This window comes from Aquarana catesbeiana, linkage group LG13 (assembly GCF_042186555.1).
Source record: "Aquarana catesbeiana isolate 2022-GZ linkage group LG13, ASM4218655v1, whole genome shotgun sequence".
Taxonomy (NCBI): Eukaryota; Metazoa; Chordata; class Amphibia; order Anura; family Ranidae; genus Aquarana; species Aquarana catesbeiana.
In genome coordinates this window covers 12,402,168-12,410,211 of record NC_133336.1, presented here as the reverse complement: position 1 = coordinate 12,410,211, position 8,044 = coordinate 12,402,168, and positions in this window count along the sequence as shown.

Below are 8,044 nucleotides of genomic sequence, written 5' to 3'. Positions count from 1 at the left end.
CACTAGACACAGAGCCTGCTTGCCCTCTCTTATTGGCTTGTGACTGTCTGCCTCTCCTTCTTGGCCTTCCAGACATACTAATGGCCTGTAGCTGCACTAAGCTGGGATAGAACACCTGTAATTTTCTTCAAGTAGCTTTATATACTGTAACCAGACAAGCCTGCCTGTCAGTAGGAAGATAACAGGAATGGATCTAGCTGAACACTGTGAGCAGGACGCACTGTACTAAATGTAAATAGTCTAGCTGCCTGACCGTGGTACTAATAGGATCAAATAGAACACCTGTAATTTTCTTCAGGTAGCTTTATATACTGTAACCAGACAAGCCTGCCTGTCAGTAGGAAGATAACAGGAACGGATCTAGCTGTACACTGTGAGCAGGACGCACTGTACTAAATGTAAATAGTCTAGCTGCCTGACCGTGGTACTAATAGGATCAAATAGAACACCTGTAATTTTCTTCAGGTAGCTTTATATACTGTAACCAGACAAGCCTGCCTGTCAGTAGGAAGATAACAGGAACGGATCTAGCTGTACACTGTGAGCAGGACGCACTGTACTAAATGTAAATAGTCTAGCTGCCTGACCGTGGTACTAATAGGATCAAATAGAACACCTGTAATTTTCTTCAGGTAGCTTTATATACTGTAACCAGACAAGCCTGCCTGTCAGTAGGAAGATAACAGGAACGGATCTAGCTGTACACTGTGAGCAGGACGCACTGTACTAAATGTAAATAGTCTAGCTGCCTGACCGTGGTACTAATAGGATCAAATAGAACACCTGTAATTTTCTTCAGGTAGCTTTATATACTGTAACCAGACAAGCCTGCCTGTCAGTAGGAAGATAACAGGAACGGATCTAGCTGAACACTGTGAGCAGGACGCACTGTACTAAATGTAAATAGTCTAGCTGCCTGACCGTGGTACTAATAGGATCAAATAGAACACCTGTAATTTTCTTCAGGTAGCTTTATATACTGTAACCAGACAAGCCTGCCGGTCAGTAGGAATTTAACAGGAACGGATCTAGCTGAACACTGTGAGCAGGACGCACTGCACTAAATGTAAATAGCAGGAACGGATCTAGCTGAACACTGTGAGCAGGACGCACTGCACTAAATGTAAATAGTCTAGAAGATAACAGGAACGGATCTAGCTGAACACTGTGAGCAGGACGCACTGCACTAAATGTAAATAGTCTAGAAGATAACAGGAACGGATCTAGCTGAACACTGTGAGCAGGACGCACTGCACTAAATGTAAATAGCAGGAACGGCTCTAGCTGAACACTGTGCGCAGGACGCACTGCACTAAATGTAAATAGCAGGAACGGATCTAGCTGAACACTGTGAGCAGGACGCACTGCACTAAATGTAAATAGCAGGAACGGATCTAGCTGAACACTGTGAGCAGGACGCACTGCACTAAATGTAAATAGCAGGAACGGATCTAGCTGAACACTGTGAGCAGGACGCACTGCACTAAATGTAAATAGCAGGAACGGATCTAGCTGAACACTGTGAGCAGGACGCACTGCACTAAATGTAAATTGCAGGAACGGATCTAGCTGAACACTGTGAGCAGGACGCACTGCACTAAATGTAAATAGTCTAGAAGATAACAGGAACGGATCTAGCTGAACACTGTGAGCAGGACGCACTGCACTAAATGTAAATAGCAGGAACGGATCTAGCTGAACACTGTGAGCAGGACGCACTGCACTAAATGTAAATAGCAGGAACGGATCTAGCTGAACACTGTGAGCAGGACGCACTGCACTAAATGTAAATAGCAGGAACGGATCTAGCTGAACACTGTGAGCAGGACGCACTGCACTAAATGTAAATTGCAGGAACGGATCTAGCTGAACACTGTGAGCAGGACGCACTGCACTAAATGTAAATAGTCTAGAAGATAACAGGAACGGATCTAGCTGAACACTGTGAGCAGGACGCACTGCACTAAATGTAAATAGCAGGAACGGATCTAGCTGAACACTGTGAGCAGGACGCACTGCATTAAATGTAAATAGTCTAGATAGAAGATAACAGGAACGGATCTAGCTAAACTGAATACAGTGTATATATATATATGCAACACCTGGGATGCATATATATACACAATACACTGTAAGTGCAGCTAACTGACTGACTGTTCTGCCTAATCTATCTAACTCAAATCAAATGACACTGTCTCTCTCTCTCTCTATCTCTCAGCACACCGGAACACACACTACACAGGGCCGCCGTGCAGGCGGCCTTATATAGTGTGGGGTGTGTACTAAATCCCCTGAGCCATAATTGGCCAAAGCCACCCTGGCTTTGGCCAATTACAGCTCTCTCTACTGACAGCGCTGTGATTGGCCAAGCATGCGGGTCATAGTGCATGCTTGGCCAATCATCAGCCAGCAATGCACTGCGATGCCGCAGTGAATTATGGGCCGTGACGCGCCACACGAATTTAGCGCGAACGGCCCATAACGTTCGCAATTCGGCGAACGATCGAACAGCCGATGTTCGAGTCGAACATGGGTTCGACTCGAACACGAAGCTCATCCCTAATCTAGAGTAAAACAATATAAAAAACATGAAATCATCTGTATGGACATTACGCATCTATGTAAGCCCGACGCATTTCGTTGGGATATACCAACTCTTCAGGGGCGAATGCAATGATGATCTATAAAGAAACATAACCATAAGGTATAATATTGTAACTGAATAATAGGAATAAGGAATGTGTGTAAGGGACAAGATAACACTATTTTGGGACTATTGGCATTTATACAGCGAGCAGTGCTATAAAAATGCACTGATTACTGTGTAAATGTCACTGGCAGGGAAGGAGTTAGACACTAGGGAGCGATCAAGGGATTTATATAGGCATCTCCCCATTCTGCCTCTTCGTGCCATGATCGCGGGCCTCCGGCAGACATTGAGTCCGCGGGACCTGCGGGCATGCTCCCGTGGCACGAGGCGGCTAGCAGTGACGTACGGGTACATCGTTTTGCGCACCCGTGCCACTTTGCCAATGTATATCGGTGTGTGCCGGTCGGCAAGTGGTTAATGATGCTTAAAGTGAATCGATAACAATGAAAAATTCCTTTAAATAAAGTGCCTGGGGGGTCCCCTTAGTCTGCCTGTAAAGTGGCGCATCCGCACCATGTATAGAACCTGCTGCAGCAAAAATTTAATTTATTAAAGAAAAAAAATTTGGCAAATCACATTTAAATTGCTGGCAATACAATACCATTTCCGGCAAAAGAAAAATGTTAAAAAAACTGCAAAAATGTAAAGAAAAATGGTGTGGGGCCCCCCAAAATCCATACCAGACCCTTATCTGAGCACACAGGCCAGAAAAGTGGCCTTTTGCCCTCTACATGTAAGGGTGGGTGCTTTGGGCCGGGGGTCTCTTCCCCACAACCCTGGGCTGTGGTTGTGGGGGTCTGCGGGCAGAGAGCTTATCGGAATCTGGAAGCCCCCTTTAAGAAGGGGACCCCCAGATCCCTGTCCTCCTTATGTGAATGAGTATGTACCCCTACCCATTCACCAAAAAAGTATCAAAAAGTAAAAAAACACAAAGACAGTTTTTGACAATTTCTTTATTGAAAACAAAAAAACAGTGTCCCCCGATGTACAGTAAATCCATCGTCAATCACGACATCGCTGTTCTGCTGGAACAGAAAACGGAAAAAAAAATGCTCCGCCCGCCGTGAAGGCAAACTGATGAATGGCTGGCTTGCCGTTTGACAGTTCTTATATAGGTAAGGGCGAGGCCACCTGTCGGCTCCGCCCCCTTGTGATGTCACCGACTCAGCATGCACCGGTCTGTGACATCACAAGGGGGGGCGATTCCAATAAGGCCCCCACCCGCACGCAGACCCCCCACAACCACAGCCCAGGGTTGTGGGGAAGAGACCCTTGTCACCATAAACATAGGGACAAGGTGCAATGGGGCACTCCTCCCATGTTGAGGGCATGTGGCCTGGTATGGTTCAGGAGGGGGGGGGGGGGGCGCTCGCTTATATTATATAAAGACTGAAAATAGTGGGGAAAAAAAGATATTTTCTACTTATCCAATAAACAAAATTTAAAAAATCTAATTTGCTACAATGTAAAGTAGTGAGTGTACAGCTTGTATAACAGTGTAAATTTGCTGTCCCCTCAAAATAACTCAACACACAGCCATTCATGTCTAAACCGCTGGCAACAAAAGTCAGTACACCCCTAAGTGAAAATCTCCGAGTTGGGTCCAATTAGCCATTTTCCCTCCCCGGTGTCATGTGACTCGTTAGTGTTACAAGGTCTCAGGTGTGAATGGGGAGCAGCTGTGTTAAATTTGGTGTTATCGCTCTCACTCTCTCATACTGGTCACTGGAAGTTCAACATGGCAACTCATGGCAAAGAACTCTCTGAGAATCTGAAAAAAAGAATTGTTGCTCTACATAAAGATAGTCTAGTCTATTAGAAGATTGCCAAGACCCCTGAAACTGAACTGCAGCACGGTGGCCAAGACCATACAGCGGTATAACAGGATCTAGGGTAGTCTCCCATGTCACCTCCTCCTAAGTGTACTTTCAAGACTCCATTACCACCTCAACTGCTGCCTACAAACGAAGTGCAGTAACTCCTAGAAAGCCAATTGGTTGCTATGTTCCTGCAACTTTAAAAAATAAAATCAAGTAGGTCACCACCTCAGGATTTAAACTCACAAGCCTTGCATCTATGTATCTATGTGGCTTCATGTCGAAAAATTGTACTGAATTGCTATCTCCAGACTTCGACTAGCCTCCCATGAGGTTTACTAAGGGATCTTCTCAGCTGGTCAAAATGTAATTTTACCAGGCCATTCTCTTGAACCACAGGGCACAATCTGAACTGATGCCTAAATGTTGGATAAAGAAATCTGAAAAGGTGCTTATCTGAGGATTTGAACTCGCAAGCCTTTAGATGTTATAACACCAGCGTACACTCAATACCACAGCCCCAAACGGCAGGCGAGTGGTTTTGTCACCAAACTTGACTAGTCTCTCACATAACCTACTAAAAGTATTTTGTATCTTGTAAAATGTTCCAAAAAAGATGACATTATATTTAAGATCGTTCACTCGGTTTCAAACTCACAAGCCTTTGTGAATAATAACACCAGGCTATGCCTTGTCGGGACCTTTTCTACTCCCACTGGTCACAGTCCATCCCCGATAAAGTCTGAAGGACAGTAAACTGGCCCTTGAAAGTTTGGAGACCCGTGCTAAATAATCTAGTCAGCTACTGTATAAACATTAACACCTACCTCCTATATAGATTACCAGTAGCGGATATCTATGGTAAGTCACAATAATATATACAGTAGCAACTCCTCTGCCAAAGCCAAATAAATAAGAAGAAGATTTCCTAATATTTAACTGCCATATGCATCATTGCAAGCTTGAGGCTCGAAAGCTATCAGGGGTTTCTAGTATATACAGTATATGTATTAGATTGTGATCCCCCAAAGGTTTGCAGGAAAGTCTTACTTCCTACCTCCTAAGTGTAGATGACCATCTCAGTCTCCCTTGAATCTGCACCATCCCTTCTACCTAGAATAGAAGCCCCGTGGCAGCTAGGTAGTTGTCCCGCAATTTCCACTCAACTGGTGTGGTTTTCCTTTCAGCCTGGCTGGCTCCCTTCACGTGTCTCCACCGCACCTCTCCGGACACGGGGTCTCCTCACACCGTGGAGAGGTTCTCCCCCTTCACTCTACTGGCTCGTGCGCATCAGCTGACTTTCTCCTCCAGACAGTTTCAGCCTCCCGACATGGCATCTGTCTCTCTGTAGCTGAGAACTCAGGTGAGAGGTCCGCTGTGACGATAGGACAGTCAAAACTAAAAGCGGTGCCCTCCCCCCACAGTTGCGGAACGCCGGCCGCCGCACAACAACTCATTGGTTGGGGTTTGCCTTCTGGGCGCCTTGGGATGCCCGGGCCTCCTACATATGTATGGGCTGTCCCCCCACTGATGGTGGCCCACCTGGTACTATGATACAGCAGCAGTACGGCCGCTTTATGGAGGCACCAGACCGCCCCATAATACTGGCACCACAATAAAAGTGTAGCACAAGCTGGTGGGGACTCTTTTCGTGCCACCCTAGGCCTGGGCCTTGTCGGTCTAGGCCAAGATACAGCGTTGGGTTACACTAATTATTTCCTTCCCCCCAGCCTGTAACTGAGTTGCAGGTTTTTTCTTGGGGGGGAAGTAGAACAATTACTGTTTCTTGCTGGTACCCCCGCTCTCCCGCTTTCACAATCTTTGTCTAGATGAAGATGATATCCCTCTTCCCCACCCCCGCAGCCTTCTGGGATATGTCAGGCATCCCAGGAGGCTGCGGTCTCCCTGTGTTGAATGATCCTGCACATGCACAGTGGGAGGCCGGCTGTGATTCATCAAATTAAAATATGGAGGTGCCGGGGGGCCCGCAGAATCAGCTGCAGGAAGACAGCACTGAACTCCATAGGTTTTATTAATACAAATAAATGTATTATTTATTAATAATATTTAAATGTAAAACAAAATTTAAAAAATGTAATTGAAGTTCCTCTTTAACCACTTGCTTACTGGGCACTTTTACCCCCTTCCTGCCCAGGCCAATGTCCAGCTTTCAGCGCTCTCACACTTTGAATGACAATTGCGCAGTCATGCAACATTGTATCCATATGAAATTTTTATAATTTTTTTCTTTCACACAAATAGAGCTTTCTTTTGGTGGTATTTAATCACCACTGGGTTCTTTGACCTTTTGCTAAACAAACAAAAAAGACCGAAAATTTTGAAAAAACAAGAAGTTTTTTATATTTTGTTATAAAATTTTGCAAACAGGTAATTTTTCTTCTTCACTGGTGGGCACTGATAGGCTGCACTGGTGGGCACTGATAGGCTGCACTGGTGGGCACTGATGGTCACTGATAGGCAGCACTGATGGGTGCTGATAGGTGGAACTGATGGGCACTGATAGGTGGCATGGAGAGGTGGCATTGATATGTGGCACTGATGGGCACTGATAGGTGGCACTGATGGGCACTGATAGGTGACACTGATAGGCATTGATAGGCGGCACTCATGGGCACCAATAGGCAGCACTGATGAGCGGCACTGGAGGGCACTGATCAGGAGGCACTGATTAGGCTGCACTGATGGGTGGCACTGATGGGCACTGACAGGTGGCACGGAGAGGTGGCAGTGATTGGTGGAACTGATGGGCATTGAGAGGCGGCACTAATGGGCACTGATATGCAGCACTGATGATCACTAATAGGCGGCACTGGTGGGCACTGATCAGGAGGCACTGATTGGCATTGATTAGCAGTACTGATGGACACTGATAGATGGCACTGGTGGGCATGGATTTGTAGCACTAGAGGGCACTGATTTGCAGCACTGGTGGGCAGTTATGGGACTGATGTCCCTCTAACAGAAGCTGGTTACCGGCTTTTTTTTCTTTTCTTCACACTGACAGCGTGAAAAAAAAAAAGCCGGTAACCGGCTTCTGTTTACTTCCATGATCAGCTGTCAGCCAGCCGCTGTGATTGGCCAAGTCCCAAGAACTCACCGAACACAGAGCGCACCACGCACGCACCCTCTGGGGCGGCGCGAAAACAGGAGACCGTACATGAACGCCCTCCCAGCATTTGAGGTCCGCCCTGTAGCCATATTTTGGCTGTATTGCCGACGTCAATTAGCTTATATACTCATGTTACAACAGTAATGCCTTTCAAATAGAATTTTCTTTTTTTAACATGCATTTATAGAATATATTTTACACAGTGAGTAAAATAAGTATTTGATCCCCTACCAACCAACAATAATTCTGCCCCCCACAGACTGGCTACAGTAGGTGCTCATGTGGTACACAGATTAGTCCTGTCAATGTAAGAAGGTTCTCCTAACGACAACTCGTTATGTGTATAAAAGACACCTGTCCACAGAATCTCTTTCTTCCATTCAATACTCACCATCATGGGGATGTCAGAGGACGTCAGGGACAAGATTGTAGACCTGCACAAAGCTG